The sequence below is a fragment of the Rana temporaria genome, chromosome 1 (assembly GCF_905171775.1).
Source record: "Rana temporaria chromosome 1, aRanTem1.1, whole genome shotgun sequence".
NCBI lineage: Eukaryota > Metazoa > Chordata > Amphibia > Anura > Ranidae > Rana > Rana temporaria.
In genome coordinates, this window is record NC_053489.1 from 270,914,992 (window position 1) to 270,935,252 (window position 20,261).

At 45.6% G+C, this 20,261-nt stretch overlaps 1 protein-coding gene across 1 annotated transcript in view; it reads left to right on the plus strand.

Moving 5' to 3' along the window:
* The window catches only part of LOC120942288 (G-protein coupled receptor 54-like), a 163,138-nt gene that overhangs the window by 103,352 nt on the left and 39,525 nt on the right, over positions 1 to 20,261 (plus strand). The gene's annotated exons all lie outside the window — the stretch shown is intronic.

A 20,261-nucleotide genomic window follows, 5' to 3' on the forward strand; every position in this document is an offset into this window, starting at 1 on the left:
TCGCCCCATTAGGTCATCAGCGGACAGCGGTGCACTGCCTGATCCCCACCCATCCACCTTGGAGCCTGTTATTGTATTTAGACTGCTGGGACTTGTAGTTCTCCATCTCCTGGGGCTCAGGTGCATGCAATCCACCATCTATGGGACTACAAGTCCCAGCAGTGAGAAAAACTGAACAAATATGGTGGATTGCATGCACCTGAGCCCCAGGAGATGATGGAGAACTACAAGTCCCAGCAGGTTATAATATAAAGCTCCGAGGTGGATGGATGTCTGGACAGTGACAATTGATGGGCACAGTGGTGACAATTGATGGGCACAGTGGTGACAATTGATGGGCACAGTGGTGACAATTGATGGGCACAGTGGTGACAATTGATGGGCACAGTGGTGGCAATTGATGGCACAGTGGTGACAATTGATGGCATGGCACAGTGGTGACAATTGATGGCATGGCACAGTGGTGACAATTGATGGCATGGCACAGTGGTGACAATTGATGGCATGGCACAGTGGTGACAATTGATGGCACAGTGGTGACAATTGATGGCATGGCACAGTGGTGACAATTGATGGCACAGTGGTGACAATTGATGGCATGGCACAGTGGTGACAATTGGTGGCACAGTGGTGACAATTGGTGGCACAGTGGTGACAATTGGTGGCACAGTGGTGACAATTGATGGCACGGCACAGTGGTAACAATTGATGGCACGGCACAGTGGTAACAATTGATGGCACGGCACAGTGGTGACAATTGATGGCATGGCACAGTGGTGACAATTGATGGCATGGCACAGTGGTGACAATTGATGGCACAGTGGTAACAATTGATGGCATGGCACAGTGGTAACAATTGATGGCATGGCACAGTGGTAACAATTGATGGCATGGCACAGTGGTGACAATTGGTGGCACAGTGGTGACAATTGATGGCATGGCAAAGTGGTGACAATTGATGGCATAGTGGCTGTGTTTGATGGCATGGCACAGTGGTTGCGTTTTGATGGCACAGTGGTTGCGTTTTGATGGCATGGCACAGTGGCTGCGTTTGATGGCATGGCACAGTGGTGATAATTAATGGGCCCAGTGAGGCTGCAATTGTTTTATTTTTTTCGTTTGCGCCCCCCCAAACAATTTGAGCACCAGCCGCCACTGGTCAGCACTGGGCAGAAAGGCAGAGGCTCAAAGGCAGAACTGGCTGGCTGTAGCGGAGGCGGAGCGGTACATCAGAGGCAGACTGGTGGTGGATGGTAACGATGTGACCGCAGATACACAGACAGGTCACACTCACTGCCAGTGGCACTGTGATGATCAGGGGTGCGCAGGGGATGTTTTCTTTCCTTCCTCCATTCCTCCACCGCTGCTGTGCCAGCGCCTCTAACACTGTATGGAGGGACTCTAGAGTGGAGCGGCTGCCTGTTGAGTTAGTTGCTGAGAGGGAGTCGGATCACCGGTGGCCGGGCGCCCAGGGTGGTAGTGTCCCCGCCTCTCTCCAGTGCGCCCTCGGTAGCTGCCTAGTGGTAGCACCGGCCCTGACTCCAAGGCAAATTTTAACCACTTCCATACCGTAGGATGTCATATGACGTCCTGGACTTCAGTGGGGGATATCTGAATGATGTGTGTAGCTACAGGCATCATTCAGATATGCCCGGAGAACGAATCATCCGCCACCAAATGAGGAGCATAGAGATTTAAAAATATAAACATAAACAAAGCTGCAATCGCGGCTGAAAGCATGAGATCAGTGAAAATGTTGTCCCGATCTCATGCTTTCCAGCCTGGAGGACAGATGTGGGGTCTTGGGGACCCCGCCTCTCTCCATAAAGAGGACCTGTCACACACTATTCCTATTACAAGGGATGTTTACGTTCCTTGTAATAGGAATAAAAGTGATCAAAACAGAAAAAGGAAAAAAAAGTGCAAAACTAAAAATAATTACGTAAAAAAAAAAAAAAATGTAAACGTCCCTGTACCTAGTAGCTCGCACTCAGAAGTGAACGTGCATGTAAGTCCCACCCACATATGTAAACGCTGTTCAAACCACACATGTGAGGTATTGATGCGTGCGTTAGAGCAAGAGCAATAATTCTAGCACTAGACCTCCTCTGTAACTCTAAACTGGTAACCTGTAAAAAAAATCAAGCGTCGCCTATGGAGAAGTTTGGCGCCATTCCGTGAGTTTGTGCAATATTAAAGCGTGACAAGTTAGGTATCTATTTACTTGGTGTAACATCGTCTTTCACATTATCCCCAAAAATTGGGCTAACTTTACTGTTTTGTTATTTTTAAATTCATGAAACCATTCTTTTTTGGCAAAAAAAAAGGCGTTTGAAAAACGATTGCGCAAATACCATTGGAGATAAAACATTGCAATGACCGCCACTTTATTTCCTAGGGTGTCTTCTAAAAAAAATATATATAATGTTTGGGGTTCTGAGTAATTTTCTAGTAAAAAAAGATGCTGATTTATACATGAAGGAGAGAAGTTCCAGAATAGGTGTGGTATGGAAGTGGTTAAATAAAACACCGGCACAGGTTTTTGTTACGCTGATCATGAAGGGGAACTCCGCTCCAAATAGAAAAAAAAAAGGGCGTGGGTTCCCCTTCAGGAGCATACCAGGCCCTTAGGTCTGGTATGGATTGTAAGGGGGAATATCTACGCCGAAAAAACGGCGTGGGGGTTCCCCCAAAATCCATACCAAACCCTTATCCGAGCACGCCGCCTGGCCTTTCAGAAATGTGAATGAGTGAGCGCCCCCCCTCCTGAGCCGTACCAGGCCGTATGCCCTCAACATGGGGGGGTGGGTGCCTCTTCCCTGACAACCCTGGCCGTAGGTTGTCGGGGTCTGCGGGCGGGGGGCTTATCGGAATCTGGGAGCCCCCTTTAATAAGGTGGCCCCCAGATACCGGCCCCCCACCCTATGTGAATGAGTATGGGGACATCGTACCCCTACCCATTTACCTGGGGGAAAAATGTTAAGATAAAAAAACACACTACACAGATTTTTGCATCTGCGGCCCCCCCTTTCTTCTTTAAGCTCTTTTACAAAGGAGGGTAGGCCCGGCCTTCTCTGCTGTTTTCTGCCGAGGGGGAGCCGGACTTCACCGCCGCCTTCTGCCGGGCCCCCTCCCCCTTTAAGCTCTTTTACATGGGGGGGGGCCCGGTCTTCTCTGTCATTTTCTGCCGGAGGGAGCCGGTCTTCACCGCCGCCTTTTGCCGGGGGGGAGCCGGACTTCACTGCCGCCTTCTGCCGGGCCCCCTCCCCCTTAAGCTCCTTAACATGGGGGGTAGGCCCAGTCTTCTCTGCCGTTTTCTGCCGGGGGGGAGCCGGACTTCACCGCCGCCTTCTGCCGGGCCCCCTCCCCCTTTAAGCTCTTTTACATGGGGGTAGGCCCGGTCTTCTCTGCCGCTTTCTGCTGGGGGAGCTGTACTTCACTGCCGCCTTCTGTCAGGGGGGGGGAGCCGGACTTCACCGACGCCTTCTGCAGGGCCCCTCCCCCTTTAAGCTCTTTAACATGGGGGGTAGGCCCGGTCTTCTCTGCCATTTTCTGCCGGGGGGAGCTGGACTTCACCGCTGCCTTCTGCCGGGCCCCCTCCCCCTATAAGCTCTTTTACATGGGGGGGGTGGTGGGCCCGGTCTTCTCTGTCATTTTCTGCCGGAGGGAGCCGGACTTCACCGCCGCCTTTTGCCGGGGGGAGCCGGACTTCACCGCCGCCTTCTGCCGGGCCCCCTCCCCCTTAAGCTCTTTAACATAGGGGGTAGGCCCAGTCTTCTTTGTCATTTTCTGCCGGGGGGAACCGGACTTCACCGCCGCCTTCTGCCGGGCCCCCTCCCCCTTTAAGCTCTTTTACATGGGGGTAGGCCCGGTCTTCTCTGCCGCTTTCTGCCGGGGGAGCTGGACTTCACTGCCGCCTTCTGCCGGGGGGGGGAGCCGGACTTCACCGACGCCTTCTGTAGGGCCCCCTCCCCCTTTAAGCTCTTTAACATGGGGGCTAGGCCCGGTCTTCTCTGCCATTTTCTGCCGGGGGAGCTGGACTTCACCGCTGCCTTCTGCCGGGGGGAGCGGGACTTCACCGCCGCCTTCTGCCGAGCCCCCTCCCCCTTTAAGCTCTTTTACATGGGGGGGGTAGGCCCGGTCTTCTCTGCCGTTTTCTGCCGGGGGGAGCCGGACTTCACCGCCGCCTTCTGCCGGGGGGAGCCGGACTTCACCGCTGTCTTCTCTGTTCCCTCTTCTGCCGGGCTCCACCACAGGGGCCCGGTCTTCTCCGCTGTCTTGTTCCGTCTTCTCTTCTAGCGATGTTGACACAACAAGCTCTCCTGCTGTAATGCCGTGTGCGCGTTGCGCAACGACTTATATAGGCATGGGGCGTGGCCTATATAAGTCGTTGTGCAACGCTCACACGGCATTACAAGGGCCTCATCCCCACAACCCACCCTGGCCGGTGGTTGTGGGGGTCTGCGGGAGGGGGGCTTATCAGAATCTGGAAGACCCCTTTAACAAAGAAGACCCCCAGATCCGGGCCCCTCCTGTGTGAAATGGTAATGGGGTATATTGTACCTCTACCATTTCACCCAAAAAAAGTGTAAAAAATGTAAAGAAAGACAATAGCCGGGTTTTTGACAATTCCTTTATTAATGTCTTCTTTCCACGCTTCTTCTCCCATCTTCTTCTTTTGTGCATTCATTTGGGTTTCTTCCTCCATCTTCTTCTCCCATCTTCTTTTGTACATTCATTCGGGTTTCTTCCTCCATCTTCTTCTTCCTCTGCTTCTTTCCTGGGTCTTCTCGTCCGCATCTTGCACCGGCTTCTTCTTCCCGCTTGGTTCCCCGGACGACCTGCTTCCAATTGAAGTTCCCGCTGTGTGACACTCCTGTTCTTCTGACAGTTCTTTTATAACTGAGGACGCGTGTCATGAGGCCTGAGACAGTTAAGTCAAAAAGACATCCATCCCTGTCAATACGGATATTGGAAAAGGAGTCGGGACTTTATATGAAGCACGCACGATTGAAAGCAAAAAATTAGCTAGTGTGTGAGATATCTATAAATGTATTAAATATATTACAGTAAAAAATACATAGAACACCATAATGCATATTCCATCACCGAACATGATTAATTAAATTCATATATATATACATTGGTTCATGAAAACATTAGATAAAACAGTAAAATCATGAGGTAGAGCTACGTTGGTTCTCTGAGATTCTTTCTGTAATAGATACATTTATCAGCATATCTCATAACATAAAAGTAAAAACACAATAAAGAATTATTGGCAAAACCATATGGCAAAAACCTTTGTATGAACCTACATCCAAAATTCAACATACACAAGAAGCCGCAAGACATAAATATGGTTGAATGTTTCCAGAAGTTTCTCCTCCAAGTGCACACAGAAAACACAAGATATAAAAGAGGTCCCTTTGAGTGGTCCAGTATGCCTGTTGTAATTCAATAAAAATAATGTTTGAAAATAGGTGAAAATATAACAATTAATGTAGTGTGTTTGATTAAAGAAACAAAAAAAAAAAAATATATATATATATATATATATATATATATATATATATATATATATATATATATATATATATATATATATATATATATATATTACCTGGAGTGTGGAAAACATGACCCCAGGGAGAACTAAGTACCACTCAATTGTATAAAATTACATCAGTATCTCTGATTCCTTGATGACTGGAACTAAAACACACCAGAGACCAGAGAAAAGGGGGTGGGGACATAAGCTATGTGTTCCAAAGAAAAACCTTAGGTCTTAGGGTGGCCACCTGGGGTCAGAGAACCATCTCAGAGAACCAGCGTATAACCCCTGAGGAAAACTTTCAAGTTGAAACGCATTGGGGCTTCCTTGTGTACTGTTATTGTTAAAAACAGCATATAGTATATGGATTCCAAACTGTACAGGTAGCATACAGTACAATGCTTACATGTTTTTATGAATTTGTGTAATATTTCTTGAGCTCATTTCATCTTTTTTAATGTGTTAACATTAAGAAAAAAATTTGTATCATCTTCTTTTTATACATTTATATTTTGTTTATCTATTTCGTTTACTTGTACCCTAAAGTTAAACTCTGCCATAAAAAATATTTTTTTTTTTATGAATTATGGCAACATTGATAGATTATTATTATTATTATTATACATTTTAATGAAGAGTACTAAGTGAACTGAGCCTATGGTTCTTTATATGACCTGTATGTCCTTCCTTACTAAGAACTGAAAATTACACATCACAGCCACCCATCAGTTTCCATCTTTCATCATAAAACAAATTAATGCACAATGCTTGTGAAATTTAGTAGAAGATTAATGTAAATTCAGGGGGAGTGACCTGGTTGGTGGGGAGTGTGAAATGAATGACGTGTTTCACGTTTATTTCCCATTTGCGGTAATGCTTACAGCCCTCTGAAAGGTGATCTGTGGTGGATTGTTTTTCAACGAGTGGTATAACAACAGATGACAGGCGTTCATGAGGTGCTACATTGCTGAATAGTATTTTTACATTGTTGGACTATGCTGCTACTGTTAGTGAGTTTGGCTTGCAGTTGCAGAGTGACCCCATTGAAATCAATCAGCGAGTTTGACAGACGTGCTGTCTGTCAAACTCTGCCGGCTCCAAGCTGTCCATTGAGCTCAGTACCTCTGACAAGAAGTGAGAGGACCTGTGAGCTCATCCTCTCAGTCTGCTGCAAACAGAATGTGTCAGTTTGTAATTAAACTGGCTGCTCTGTATGTAGCTTTTGACAGGCTGTGCAAGGATCACCGTATCTCCTGAACCATAGGTCCTAGGAGCCCCATATTTTGATCAATGGTGGGGTGGGCCGTCAGCTACATACCCTACATACAGCAAATAGAGTCTCTGTGTCCTCTGGTCGCTGAGCCACGTCCCTCAAAATCAATCTTTTTTTGGGGGGGCAGATGGGCCTATGTGGTGGTAAGAGCCTGGAGCTGCAGCTCCAATAACCGCTATGTTAATCCGGCCCTGGCTGTAGTCCCTGGTCCTCCCTGTGTACCCTGAATTCCAGGATTCAGGAATTCCACTGCAGCAGTTTGAACATTGATCTGAGTAGCGTCTTCACATTGTGATCTGGATTGCAAAAATCGTTTTTTTTTTGTTTCTAGAAGGTGTTATCTGCAGAGAACACTTCCCACTATCCTCCTGTGAATTGTAAAGTGTTGGATTTATGCTTTTCTTTGCATCCAACAGTTTACTTTTATAATAAACGGCAAACAAACGCTAGTCCGCATTGTTAAGGTTTTGCACTTCAGGCTAAGCGAAGCAAGGTATATAACAATTTCAGAGCTATTATTTATGTTTATTAAAAATCTGCCAGTTGTATTCTGTTTGATTTATATTGTATGAATCATTTGACATTTTATATATTTTTTTAAATAGTTTTCACAGTGCTAGGTTACTGTTGTTTATCAAGATGCTTGTGATAATAAAATTAAAGCAGCTTTCAGGTGCTCTCCGCATCTTGAATACTGGTTCCAACTACACACACAGATCCCTAGATACATTTCTAGCATGAAGGATGATAACTTTTCTTAAGTAAATAAATGAATAAAATAAATAAACGAAACAAAAGTACCGCTACTACTGCTTTTTTTTCTGGAGTAAATGGCATAAACATAATCTAAATGTTAGGTTAGCAGAAGCATAGTTTCCAACATTGTAAAAACATTTATAGGGACACTTTTTTGTGTGTGGGCAGGGGGCAGGGCATTCATTTGGAGGTGTGGCATAGCAGAAAAAAATTCTGCGAGGCACACCATGGCAAAAGATGGGCGTGGTTTAAGCTAAATATTGGGCATGACTTTAACCACTTCGTTACCGAGCCTGTTTTTCAGATTCAGTGTTTACGAGACTAAAACAGTTTTTTTTGCTAGAATATTACTTAAAACCCCCAAACATTATATATATATTTTTTTCTAACACCCTAGAGAATAAAATGGCAGTCATTGCAATACTTTTTGTCACACCGTATTTGCGCAGCGGTCTTACAAGCGCACTTTTTTTGGAAAAAATTCACTTTTTTAAATTAAAAAATAACACAACAATAAATTTGGCCCAATTTTTTTATATATTGTGAAAGATAATGTTACGCCGAGTAAAATGATACCCAACATGTCACGCTTAAAAATTGCGCCCGCTCGTGGCATGGCGTCAAACTTTTACCCTTAAAAATCTTGATAGGCGACGTTTAAAAAATTCTACAGGCTGCATTTTTTGAGTTACAGAGTGGGCCTAGGGCTAGAATTATTGCTCTCGCTCTAACGATCGCGGCGATACCTCACTTGTGTGGTTTGAATACCGTTTTCATATGTCGGCGCTACTCGCGTATACGTTCGCTTCTACGCGCGAGCTCGTCGGGACGGGGCGCTTTAAAAAATTTTTTTTTTTGCTTTTCGCATTTATTTTTAATTATTTTACAATTTTTAACACTGAAATAAAAAAAAATAAAAAAATTATCACTTTTATTCCTATTACAAGGAATGTAAACATCCCTTGTAATAGAAAAAAGCATGACAGGTCCTCTTAAATATGAGATCTGGGGTCAAAAAGACCTCAGATCTAATATTTGGGCTTAAATGCAAAAAAAAAAAAAAAAATTTGGAAATGTCATTTTTTCAAATGACAAAAAAAAAAATGTCTCTTTAAGAGGCTGGGCGGGACTGACGTTTTGACGTCACTTCCGCCCAGCAGAGCTATGGGGGACGGGCGAAGGAGATTTTTCCTTCAGTCTCGTCCCCGCTCAGCTGCCGGATGGTCGCGATCCCCTCCGCCGCTACCGACGGCTCCGGTAAGCGGCGGAGGGCGCGGGACAGCGGCGGGAGGGGGGGGGGGGCCCCTCTCCCGCCACCGATAACGGCGAATTCGCCGCGGAGACCGCCGTTATCGTGTACAGGACCGTCGGCACTAAAGATGGATACCTCAGTTGTGGCAGCAGCTGCTGCCGTTACTGAGATATCCATCTTTAAAAACAGGACGTCATTGGACTATGGGCCAGTAACGAAGTGGTTAAGGGGCGTGACTCAAAGGGGGTGTGGTTAGAGTCTGAGATGAACGAGGGATGGATGGGAGAAAGCGAGCAAAAGAAAGAAAGAGGGATGGAGGGACAGAAGGCCCAGATCCTACACCACAATAGAAAAATGTGTATTTCAGAAAGTTTAACGATCAGCAGCTAAAGATTATCCAAACACCTAATGTTATCGCTTCAATCATCCCGGCACCATGGTTGTTATGGTGTCAGGATGATTAAAGATAATTATTTATATTATTACATTGTAATATAAAATTAAATCATTCAACTCACCATAATGCTGAATCAGTGGAAGACCTGAGCGTGTTACTTGTCACCATCGCCTGCCACCAGATGCCATCAGGTGTCCCCAGCAGAGTCCCTCCTTACATCAGGCATTCCCAGCGGAGTCCCTCCTTACACCAGACATTCCCAGCAGAGTCTCTCCTTACATCAAGTGTTCCCAGCAGTGTCCCTCCTTACATGAGGCATTCCCAGCGGAGTCCCTCCATACATCAGGCATTGCCAGCGGAGTCCCTCCTTACATAATGCATTCCCAGTGGAGTCTCTCCTTACATTAGGCATTGCCAGCGGAGTGCCCCCTTACATCAGGCATTCCCAGCAGAGTCCCTCTTTACACCAGGCATTCCCAGCAGAGTTCCTCCATACATCAAGTGACCCCAGCAGAGTCCCTCCATACATCAGGCATTCCCAGCAGAGTCCCTCCTTACATCAGGTGTCTCCAGCAGAGTCCCTCCATACATCAGGTGTTCCCAGCAGAGTCCCTCCATACATCAGGTGTCCTCAGCAGAGTCCCTCCATACATCAGGCATTCCCAGCAGAGTCCCTCCATACATCAGGCATTGCCAGCGGAGTCCCCCCTTACATCAGGCATTGCCAGCGGAGTCCCCCCTTACATCAGGCATTGCCAGCGGAGTCCCCTTTTACATCAGGCATTGCCAGCGGAGTCCTCCCTTACATCAGGCATCCCTCAAGGGAGCCCCCTTTCCTTACATCAGGTATCCCTCAGCAGCGGAGACTCTCTCTCCGCCGCCGTTACTGAACAGAGTGGGACAAAATAGCTGGGTGGCTGCCAATAGCAATTGAGCTGCGGCGCCACCCAACCCCACCCCTTCCCACATCAGGTCACAGACAGACGGCAGCGGGGTGCGAGATGGGCGGTGCCGCAGCTCAATTTCTATTGGCAGCAGCCCGGCCTCTTGTTTGTTGTGGTGTTTGGGAAAATGGCGGCCTGTGCTGACATAGGGGTTGATTTACTAAAGTGTAAATTTGTAAGTGCAGTTGCTGTAAATCGCTGTAGATCTGAGGGGAAGCTCTGAAATGAGGGGAAGCTCTGCTGATTTTATCCAATCATGTGCAAGCTAACATGCTGTTTTTTATTTTCCTTGCATGTCCCCTTCAGATTTAGAGCGGCGGCGAAAAATCGGGAAAACAAGGATTTCCCGGGACATTTCCCAGGAAATGTGAAATCCGGGAAAAGGGTCTAAATCCCCTGAATGTCCTGGGAAATCCGGGACAGTAGGTAAGTATGCAGAAGTGGAAGATGATGTAAGAGAATCAATCTGGTGTAAATAGCATAAACATAATCTAAATGTTAGGTTAGCAGAAGTGGAAGATGAAGTAAGAGAATCAATCTGGAGTAAATAGAATGAACATAATCTAAATGTTAGGTTAGCAATAGTGGAATATGAAGGAAGAGAATCAATCTGGAGTAAATAGCATAAACATAATCTAAATGTTAGGTTAGCAGAAGTGGAAGATGAAGTAAGAGAATCAATACGTTTTTTAAATAGCACCCAAACCAAGGCAGCATTTGTTTGCCCACCTTATTAACTGAAGACAAATGTGGTTATTTGATTCAGTTTCAGCTTCTGTCCTCAAAGTACTTTTTACATGGATTTTATGAATCTAAATAGTTTTATGACATTAGCCACCGTTCACACTTGAGCATTTTTCTACTCATTTTCCTATGCCAGACCACACCTGACATGTAAAATTCCATTCTTTCTAATTGTTCTTGTTCACACTTGTATGCTCAGTCGTTCTACACTCTACGCCAGTGGTTCTTAACCTGGGTTCGATCGGTGAGTGAGTCTCGGGGGTTCGGCAGAGGTCACACAGGGCCGCCAGTACAAGGCAGGGGCGGACGGGTGCCCTTGGCGATACCATTTCGTATAGGAGTGGGGGTGCAGCCGCAGGTGAAGCTCTGCCGCGGCCGCCAGTGCGGCCAGCGGCACTGTACAAATTGTGTGCCGAGTGCACTCCTGCATCCTGGATCGTCACCTCCCGACTCCCTTTCCTGTCTGCTGCAGCCTGTTTACTCCCTCTATGAAAGAGTCTCTTGGTCCCTTCCTGCGGCGTGATGTCACTCCACTCACGGCCAGAAGGGGGGGACTCAGAGCGCTGTGCAGAGAGCTGTGTGTTGGCGCTGCCTGTGACGAGCTAGAAAGGCAAGGACTAGTCTCAAGGAGCCTGCCTGACTAGTGGAATTTGAACCTAGCAGACAGTGTGCTAAAAAAGACTACTGAACTTGTTTAAAAGTAAGTAGAACCTGTTAAGAGAATATCATTAAATGGCTGGATTGGGGGGGAGGGGAGGAGGCTGACTGAGGTGAGGTGACCAGCACTTTATTAATATAAAATGGCAGATAAAAAAAAAATTTTGTGTTATTTTAAATGAGCCTTCTCTGACTAGCAAAAAAATATATATATATAAATTGCAGCCTTACTATGCCATCACATGCAGCCTCTGTGCCATCAATTGTCGCCACTGTGCCCATCAAACGCAGCCACTGTGCCCATCAAACGCAGCCACTGTGCCCATCAAACACAGCCACTGTGCCCATCACACGCAAAATCATATTTTATTTTTCCAATTAAGAAGGGTTCGGTGAGTGCGCATATGAAACTGGTGGGGTTCAGTACCTCCAACAAGGTTAGGAACCACTGCTCTACGCCCTATGCTCAAAAAAAGTACATGAGCTTTTTATGGGCATATTTACATATTTTTGGTCCCATAGACTTCAAAAGGAGCACCTGTAATTGTGTGTTTTGAATGTTTTCACGTGCATGTTTACACCTTTCCTCCTATAATATTGCTGTCTTCCCCTTGTCCAGACCAGATAACAATCTCCTGAAGATTGATACACTTGTAAACTGTAAAAGGTCTATAATAGACCTGTAAAAATCCAGGAAAATCACTTCAAAATCTCCAGAAATACACTCTGCTCACCAAGTGAGTTCAGGCTTAATGCGGGGGTCACAAGTTTCTTGTTCCTGATTGCGCGCAGACACATTTAGGAGCCAGAGATAACAGTTGTGTACTCTAGAATTCACATCATCTGTTCTTTTTATAAGATACAGTATACTTTCAAAAATGCATTTGGTCCACAGCAGGTCAACTAATGTCATTAGGCTATTGTAGGTAGTTAGCTTAAAAGGGATCATACAATCCAGCATAAAAATTGTAAACTTGCACCAGGTGCAATACAAAAATACTGCTTTAGGGTTTAAAAATGATGTGTAAGCATGGACATAAAATTAAATACAAATACAGTAACATATACGTTTAGAAACAACATCATTAATTTATTATTTATAGATTTATACCTTGCACAGGCCATTTTTGTTCCGTATGTTCATCTTGTCTCAAATCTAGATAGCTTTGATGTAATGCTCTCATCCTCTCCTTTTCAAAGTAGCTATATGGAAGGTTAATCCTCTGGAGTCACTCTTGTGAATTTCTGCCAATCCTAAAGATAGGCATGAGTATGTGTAGACCGTTTCATATTGTGCACTTGTTCTCCAAATCTCGTTTTTTGTTTCCTACAGCGCAGTAAATATAGTCACCGCTGATATGTGTTATTTTTTAACACTGATGCGGTCATAGTAAAAAACACATTATTATCACCTATCTATTTATCAACAGAACGTTAATTTAACACACTTTGCCCTTCTTACATACCATTATTGTTTTGACAAAGTACTTTCTTGTTTATATCTTAGCCCATTTCACCAATGTCCTGTCTACTTAGCAGCTGATATTATTTCATCAGAGCTGTATCATTCAACATGCCAGTTATGATTTACATTGTGGGGTAGATTCAGAGAGAAGATACGACGGCGTATCTCCAGATACGCCGTCGTATCTCTAAGTCCGGCCGGTCGTATCTTCATAGAATCAGTTACGCATAGATTTCTCTAAGATCCGACCGGCGTAAGTGTTTTACACCGTCGTATCTTAGGCTGCATATTTACGCTGGCCGCTAGGTGGCGCTTTCATAGATTTACGCAAGGAATATGCAAGGAATGAGCTAGATACGCCGATTCAGAAACGTACGTCCGGCCGGCGCATTTTTTTTTACGTCGTTTACGTTAGGCTTTTTCCGGCGTATAGTTACCCCTGCTATATGAGGCGTATCCTATGTTAAGTATGGCCGTCGTTCCCGCGTCGAGTTTTGAAAATGTTACATTGTTTGCGTAAGTCGTTTGCGAATAGGGCTGGACGTAATTTACGTTCATGTCGAAAGCAATGACGATTTGCTGCGGAATTTCGAGCATGCGCACTGGGATTTTTTCATGAACGGCGCATGCGCCGTTTGTAAAAAACGTCAAGTACGCGGGGTCACAGTTAATATACATAAAACACGCCCGCATCATCCACATTTGAATAATGCGGGCTTACGCCGACACAGATATGTTATGCCGCCGTAACTAAGGGCGCAAGTTCTTTCTGAATACAGAACTTGCGCCCTAAATTACGGCGGTGTAACATATCTGAGATACGTTACGCCGGGCATAAAGATAGATGATTCTATCTGAATCTACCCCTATATTTTTAGCGACATCTATTCTAACCCAGTAACAAATGGAATACCAGATGAGAATATCAGATTAGTCTTTCTATTTTTTCATTGTAATATTTTAAAGTGGATGTAAACCCACTCTCATCCTTTCTAAACCACTGCCATAGTGCTGATCTATAAGGATATACATGCCTCCTGCATGTATCCTTACCTGTCAAATGTCTCCCCTCTGTCTGTCATAAGAACTGAAAAACTGCAGATTCTGTGGGTGGGTCTGTTGTCTGGAGCTCGGTGGGTGGAGTCGTGATATCAGTAGACTCCCCGCCATCCTTTACACTCCCGTTGTCAACATGCATTTTCTCCTGTGTATTCCTTACACTAAATTCTGCTATGATCACTAACATCCAGTCAAAATCCAGAAAAGCAACCACATGACTTCAGAAAAGGAGTGGGGGTGGGAATTAAAAAATAATGCCTGTCTCAGGCTAGTGCATGAGATATGTAAATAACCTGTCATTCACAGCAAAGGGGAAGAACGGACAAAAGTTTTCTCCTGTTGGTCCATTTATCTCACTGAAAAAAGAAAAGAGGATTGCTCAGAGCTGGATTAACTCTTTGTGGCAAGACTGGGCACAGATGATAGGAAATCCTATACTCTACATTGTGACAGCAAAAAAAATAAAAAAATTGGTTTTACATCCACTTTAAACATTCCTCTAGATAACACCAATGCAGTCTGATGGCTTGAAAAAAAAATGTTACTGCACACCTAACTATTCCTGTTTATTCATACTAGCAAATGTATAATTCTATTATTCCCCAATCTGCAGAAATGATGAATTTGAGAATATTACAAACCAATACTAAATATGTAATTCTGTTGGCAGTATGTGCATAAGATTGAAGAGGGTTTGACAATGTGCAATATGTGCAGGAGAGGAGTGGGAATTATTATTATAAACGATTTATATAGCGGCAACGGTTTATGCAGCGCTTTACAATGTATAGGGGGGGGGGACACAATTACAGTACAGTTCAATACAAAAGATAGAGGAGGGCCCTGCTTGTAGAGCTTACATTCTAAAAGGAGGGGGTGGTGATACAAAAGGTAATAGCTGCAGAGAATGATTTGATGGTGGTGGCTCGGGGGCAGTTGTTAGGTGGGCGTGGTATTGTATGACAGTGATCACGATTTGTGGGAAAGAAGTACTGGAGGGTTTAAGTGGGTAAGCAATAAGCAGTATGTGCAAGAGAAGCATTACAATGAGCAATATATGCAGGAGTCTAGTGACACAGGGTATGACAGAGGCCAGTACAAGCAGAAGAAAAGTACAGATGGTGTGATAGTGGGCAATATGTGCAGGAGAGAAGTGTGGTGGGTATAATAAAGGGCAGTAGAGGCATATGAATAGTATGCTGGTGGATATGAGAGGAATAAGGTATTATAGCAGGCAGTATGTGCAGGAGAGCAATGAGGGATATATATAAGGGTGGACACAGTATTTGCAGAATTGAATGGCAGAGATAGTACAATGTCCACATTTTCTTGTGTTTGCATGTAGATTTACATATCTTCCCATCAGTAACTGTTATGGTTGTTAAGGAGTAGGCGGCTGTCACATTCTTAACAACCGAGTCATCAGTTGTCAGTTGAGTTCCTCGCTGACAGCCAAATGTAAAAAAATAATTGGTGTGGGTTCCCCTGAATCCATAACAGGTTCTTTGGGTCTGGTATGGATTTTGAGGGGAACCCCTACGGCAATTTCTTTTTTATTTAAAGTTGACATGGGGTCCCCCCCAAATCCATACCAGACCCTTATCCGAGCATGCAGGAGTGATCGCCCCCCCCCTCCTGAACCATACTAGGCCACATGCCGTCAACATGTGGGGGTGCATGTTTATAGGAACAAGGGGCTCTTCCCCTCAACCCTGCCCGGTGGTTGTAGGGGTCTGCTGGTGGGGGGCTTATTGGAATATGGAAGCCCCCTTTAAGAAGGAGGCCTCCAAAGTATGGTCCCCCATGTGACATACATGTTACCCCTACTCATTCACCATTAAAAAAAAGTTTAGTGTAAGAAAAGACAGGAGGCAATTTTTGACAAGTCCTTTTTTGAAAAAAATAAAATAAAATAAAAAGTCCTCCGGTGTAGATGCATCATCAATCACAATGCCCAACGCCACCGCCGACCAAAAAGAAAAAGAAAAACTCCACTCCCGACGCTGGCTGCTGACACCATCTGACAGTTCTTACTATGGAGCGGTGCGGTGATGTCGCATATGCTTTTCATATTTCATCTCTAAACCCTAGCCTTGTAATTCATTCAACACTTTTTGTATACTGATATGTTTAACCTGTTTTCAATTTGCTATATAAACCTAGATCATCCACTAAAACACTGGACTATATTCAAACATTTTTTGGTTGTCCATGATTTCAAGTAGCCTCCTCAATGGCTATCAAATGCAACAAATGGTCCTTTTTTAATCATAATTGACACTGTATTTTAACATTTCCATCATATACAGTGCTGTTAAAGAGTAGGGATGAGCCGAACATACCCACGTTCGGTTCGCACCAGAACGTTCGAACAGACCGCAGGTTCGCGCGAACATTTAGAACCCCATTGAAGTCTATGGGACTCGAACGTTCAAATTCAAAAACGCTCATTTTAAAGACCAATATTCAATTTAATGTTGGAAAACGTCTTTGAGAACCCGGGTCTTGCCCCAGAGAACATGTATCAATGGAAAAAAAGTTTTAAAAACTGTCGTTTTTTCTGGAGCAGCGATTTTAATGATGCTTAAAGTGAAAAAAAAAAAGAAAAGTTCCTTTAAATATCGTACCTGCTGGGTGTCTATAGTAGTGGCACGTGTTTAGGGCTGGTGCAAGGATTTTTGACACCCTACGCGAAACCTTATTTTGCCGCCCCCTTTGCTCCTACCCTGACCCCACCCCCTTTGTGCTTGCCCTGACCTTTTTAATGGCTGCTCAAAAACAAAATAAAAATACCTTCAAAGTTGCTGTTTTCTCCACAAACCAAACTTCTCCTGCAATCCTCACTCCCAGCACCCTGCCATCCTGCTCCCAGCAATCCTCACTTCCAGCACCCTGCCATTCCTGCTCCCAGCAATCCTCACTTCCAGCACCCTGCCATTCCTGCTCCCAGCAATCCTCACTTCCAGCACCCTGCCATTCCTGCTCCCAGCAATCCTCACTACCAGCACCCTGCCATTCCTGCTCCCAGCAATCCTCACTTCCAGCACCCTGCCATTCCTGCTCCCAGCAATCCTCACTTCCAGCACCCTGCCATTCCTGCTCCCAGCAATCCTCACTACCAGCACCCTGCCATTCCTGCTCCCAGCAATCCTCACTTCCAGCACCCTGCCATTCCTGCTCCCAGCAATCCTCACTTCCAGCACCCTGCCATTCCTGCTCACAGCAATCCTCACTTCCAGCACCCTGCCATTCCTGCTCCCAGCAATCCTCACTTCCAGCACCCTGCCATTCCTGCTCCCAGCAATCCTCACTTCCAGCACCCTGCCATTCCTGCTCCCAGCAATCCTCACTTCCAGCACCCTGCCATTCCTGCTCCCAGCAATCCTCAGTTCCAGCACCCTGCCATTCCTGCTCCCAGCAATCCTCACTTCCAGCACCCTGCCATTCTTGCTCCCAGCAATTCTCACTTCCAGCACCCTGCCATTCCTGCTCCCAGCAATCCTCACTTCCAGCACCCTTCCATTCCTGCTCCCAGCAATCCTCACTTCTAGCACCCTGCCATCCTGCTCCCAGCAATCCTCCCTTTCAGCACCCTGCCATTCCTGCTGACACCAATCCTCACTTCCAGCACCCTGCCATTCCTGCTCCCAGCAATCCTCACTTCTAGCACCCTGCCATCCTGCTCCCAGCAATCCTCACTTCCAGCACCCTGCCATTCCTGCTCCCAGCAATCCTCCCTTTCAGCACCCTGCCATTCCTGCTGACACCAATCCTCACTTCCAGCACCCTGCCATCCCTGCTCCCAGCAATCCTCAGTTCCAGCACCCTGCCATTCCTGCTCCCAGCAATCCTCACTTCCAGCACCCTGCCATTCCTGCTCCCAGCAATCCTCACTTCCAGCACCCTGCCATTCCTGCTCCCAGCAATCCTAACTTCCAGCACCCTGTGCTTACGTGCGATTACACAGCAAACTTGCACTTACAGTAAATGCGCTTACGTGCGATTACACAGCAAACTTGCACTTACAGTAAATGCGCTTACGTGCGATTACACAGCAAACGTGCACTTACAGTAAATGCACTTACGTGCGATTACACAGCAAACGTGCACTTACAGTAAATGCGCTTACTTGCGATTACACAGCAAACTTGCACTTAAAGCAAATGCGCTTAGGTGCACATAAGCAGGACACGTGCAGTAACACCCAGTACGTTTAGGTGTAAACTAAACACAGCACACAGCCACAGGCAATACAACACGTTAGAGCACTGCAGCTATGCACAATCTCCTGCCTGACAAATACTAAGAGCAGATCTAGCTAAGCTATACAGTGTATAAATATATGTACAACTCCTAAGGATGTATATATATTCTCTACACACTGTAATAAAGCTAAACTGACTAGCCTTCCTGCTCTATCTAGCTAGCTAAAAAGATAATCTCTCTGGGCTAGATTCAGGTAGATCAGCGGATCTTTAGATCCGCGTGATCTATCTGATTTAAGATCCGCCACCGCAAGTTTGAGAGGCAAGTGGGTAATTCACAAACCACTTACCTCCAAACTTGCGGCGGCGGATCGTAAAACCCCCGGCGGAATTCAAATTCCGCGGCTAGGGGGAGTGTACCATTTAAATCAGGCGCGTTCCCGCGCCGATTTAAATGAGCATGCTCCGTCCGCGAAATTTCCCGGCGTGCATTGCTCCCACTTGCTCCCACTGCTCACTAGGACGTCAGTGGTTTCGACGTGAGCGTAACTTGCGACGCGCGGGTTTCTGAATCGGCGTACGCAAACAACGTAAAAAAAATTCAAAATCGACGTGGGAACGACGGCTATACTTAACATTGGCTGCGCCTCATAGAAGCAGGGGTAAGTATACACCGGGAAAACCGCTACGGAAACGTCGTAACAACACTGTGTCGGGCCCGCGTACGTTCGTGAATTCGCGTATCTCGCTGATTGACATATTATTCAGCGTAAATCAGCGGGAACGCCCCCCGCGCCATTTTCAAATTGAAAATAAGTTCCGACGGTGTAACACAGTTACACCTGTCGGATCTTAGCCATATCTATGCGTAACTGATTCTATGAATCAAGCGTATAGATACGACCAGTGTAAGTCAGAGATACGACGGCGTATCAGGAGATACACCGTCGTATCTCTCTATGAATCTGGCCCTCTGTCTCTCTGACTGCTCTTTTTAACAAAGCCGGAAAACACTACACGAGGCCGCCCGGAAGGTGGCCTTTTATAGTGTGGGGCGTGTGCTAAAGCCCTGAGCCATAATTGGCCAAAGCACCCAGGCTTTGACCAATTATGGCTCTTCGTTTTTTGGGCGCTGTGATTGGCCAAGCATGCGGGGTCATGGTGCATGCTTGGCCAATCATCAGCGCGCAACACAGCAGTAAATTATGGGCCGACGCGCGTCACTCAAATTTGCCGCGAACGACCCGTTTTGTTCGATATTCGAACGATCGAACAGGCAATGTTCGAGTCGAACATATGTTCGTATCGAACGCGAAGCTCATCCCTATTAAAGAGGAAGTAAACCTTGATGGGTGTTACTTCCTCTTTGTTTCCTTGCAAAGGTAAAGCATAATGGGCTACTATGCATCACATAGTAGCCCATTATGTGACATTTACCTGCAGGAGAAGCCCGCAATGTCCCCGTCTTCCTCGCGAGTAGCGAGCGGCCATTCTTCACCCTCTTTCTATCGGGGCCGCAAACTTCATCTCTGTGAGTGGCTGAAGTCGCGTGACATCACTTCCGCACATGCACTCGGGAGCCTCCACTCACTGCATGACCCGAATTAGAAACAGCACAGCGTGCCCTTTCTAACTCTGGCTCATGCGCAGAACAAATCGCCTTATGGCGATTTGCAAATATCTCCTAGACCGTGCAGGTCTGGGAGATATTTCAAGCACCTACAGCTAAGCCTTAATCTAGGCGACTTACCTGTAGGTTAAAGTGGTTGTAAAGGGTTTACAACCACTTTAAAATGTAATTTGCCCCCTTCCTAATTTTTTTATTTATTTTGCATATTTCTCACACTTAAATAATTCAACTCATCAAACAAAAATTATATTAAACAAAGATAACCAGAGTAAATCCAAGATGCAGTTTTTAAATTATTATTTCATATATTAAGTGGAAAACGCTG